This window comes from Strongylocentrotus purpuratus, unplaced genomic scaffold (assembly GCF_000002235.5).
Source record: "Strongylocentrotus purpuratus isolate Spur 01 unplaced genomic scaffold, Spur_5.0 spur5_scaffold_18, whole genome shotgun sequence".
NCBI lineage: Eukaryota > Metazoa > Echinodermata > Echinoidea > Camarodonta > Strongylocentrotidae > Strongylocentrotus > Strongylocentrotus purpuratus.
The window spans coordinates 24,017,160-24,019,757 of NW_022145603.1; positions in this window are offsets into that span (position 1 = coordinate 24,017,160).

A 2,598-nucleotide genomic window follows, 5' to 3' on the forward strand; every position below is an offset into this window, starting at 1 on the left:
ATGTGTATACTAGTCGAGCTGTAGGCTAAATTTCAGTTCCGTATAATATAACACAAATAACATGAGATTTTGACAACGGTTTACTATCATATGTGTTAATTTTCCTTTTCTGTAACGTCTCTTTTTGCAAATAATATTCGCATCATTATTGCTGGTTATTTCGATACGATTAATCTGATATTTAAAGAGGATAATTTTAGATTTAAATAAATAAGTGCTATTCAATACTAAATGTGTAGACTACGATAATAAGGGGCGTGTCTGCATCCAATCTGCACGGCGTGCACTTGTCCAGAGCTGATTTTGAACAGCACATTCTCATAAATTTACGAAATTTTACTACTTAACTTAATAAAGCTCAATGAATACGGCCAAGATCTTTGTTAAACAGTCATTGGACGCGTAAGAAAAAAAATCTTTTTAAAAAATCGGAAATTTACGTGTTTATAGAAATAGGCTTACACTCTCCATCCCCTAAAAACAAAAAGGCTTTTTAGATTATTTTTTAGGGTGTGTTTTGGTTCATGTTTTTTTTCTCCAAATAAACAGATCAAAAACATCCCTAACAACTTCGTGAACATAATTATGCATCATATACATGAGTTTTCCTGTACAAAAAGGAAATCACATATAGGCCTACATAATTATGACAAGGCCAAGCAACACAACATAATATGTGTTTCTCGTCAGGCCCGCCCGCCTCCTCTTTGGCCGCCTCCTTCTGTTTACTATTGTAAGAGTTGAATTTGACTCATTCTATACCGGGCCCGTTTCTCGAAACCAGCGACAAGACAGTCATAACCAAGGGTGTCGATTTGTATCCGTGGTTGGGGGGGATGATAGGTGCCAAAATATTTTCGGCAATGGATCAAAGCAACCAAAGTGGTAGAAGCGTGTGGCAAGTTGCACCCCCTCCCAAGCGCGTAGCCAGGATTTAATTTAAGGGGGGCGGTAGTTAGCACACGAAGCGCGGTTCCTAGGGGGTTGGGTGCAGGGAGGGGAGTCCCCCCCCCCCCCGCAAAGCGAGGAAGCTTTGACGTTTCACTAAATTATTAGAGAAAGAAGACGATTCGTTGGACCGTTCTCGACTCTTAATCCTTGTTTGAATTAAATTCTCCTTCCTCCGCGCGTAGCGCGGTAGCTCTGACGTTTCATTAGATTATTAAAGAAAGAAGACGATTCTATGTACCATTCTCGACTCTTATTCCTTGTTTGAATCAAGCTCCCCTTCCCCCGCGCGTAGCGCGGAAGCTCTGACGTTTCATTAGATTATTAAAGAAAGAAGACGATTCGATGTACCATTCTCGACTCTTAATCCTTGTTTGAATCAAGTTCCCCTTCCCCCCCGCGCGTAGCGCGGAAGCTCTGACGTTTCATTAGATTATTAAAGAAAGAAGACGATTCTATGTACCATTCTCGACTCTTAATCCTTGTCTGAATTCATTTTTACCCAATCCTGCGCGAAGCGCGGAAGCTTTCACATTTTATTACATTATTAGAGAAAGAAGACGATTTGTTGTATCGTGTCCTTCATGAATTCAGTTTCCCCCCTACCGCGCGAAGCGCGGAAGCTTTAATGTTTCAATAAATTATTACTCTTTATCCTTGTCTGTATTCACTTTCGCCCATTCCGCGCGTAGCGCGGAAGCTTTCACGTTTTATTAAATTATTAGTAAAAGAAGACGATTAGTTGTATCGTGTACTTTGACGTTTCATTTGATTATTACTCTTAATCCACGTCTGAATTCAGTTGCCCCCCTAACAGCTTTGCCCTGTTCGCTAAATTATTAGAGAAAGAAGACGATTCATTGTACTGTTCTCTATATTAATCCTTGTCTGAATTCAGTTTCCCAACTGAAAATAAGTTGTGACATAATAATCTTTCTCCAAAAATGAAAAATGTTTTAGGAAATATCAGGAAATAAAATGAGTGAAAAAAATAAAAATAAAGATACAATGACGTGAATTTTTAAAAAGGGTGAACGGAAACAACATAACAACTAGTGAACTATTTTATAAGTCATACTAATGTCCGAAAATCTTTCTCTTTGTCTCCGATCTCATCACGAAATCGTCACAGAGTTCATCTATGTTTACACTGTCCAGGATTGTCTGATGTGCATTGCAGATTGCTACTTTTGTGCTTCGCGCTTAACATTTAGCTCGTTGCTTTTGATGCTGCGTCTTTGCATTTGGCGCACTGCATTTCTATGATATGCTGTTGATTGAACAAATTGAATAAATTCATCAATTCCTGATGAAGCCGTATGAGCGAGAATTCAATTTATTCTTGTCTCATATACGGTTGTCTTATTAACTTCGTATATAATGTATGTATTATGAAAATGAGATAGCAAAATGTGTATATTGATGGTCATCTTGCGAGTAATAACAATTAACTACTCTCATCGGACTCTCATCATTAATTTTTCTCTTCATTTAAAAAAATAATTTTATGGTGAATTATTGGGGGGGATGATTGTACAGGCCATCCCCCCCACCTGAAATATTGGGGGGATATATCCCCCCCATCCCCCCCGGGATCGACACCCATGGTCATAACTTACTAACTTTATCCGCCAACTATAAGGAAATGTC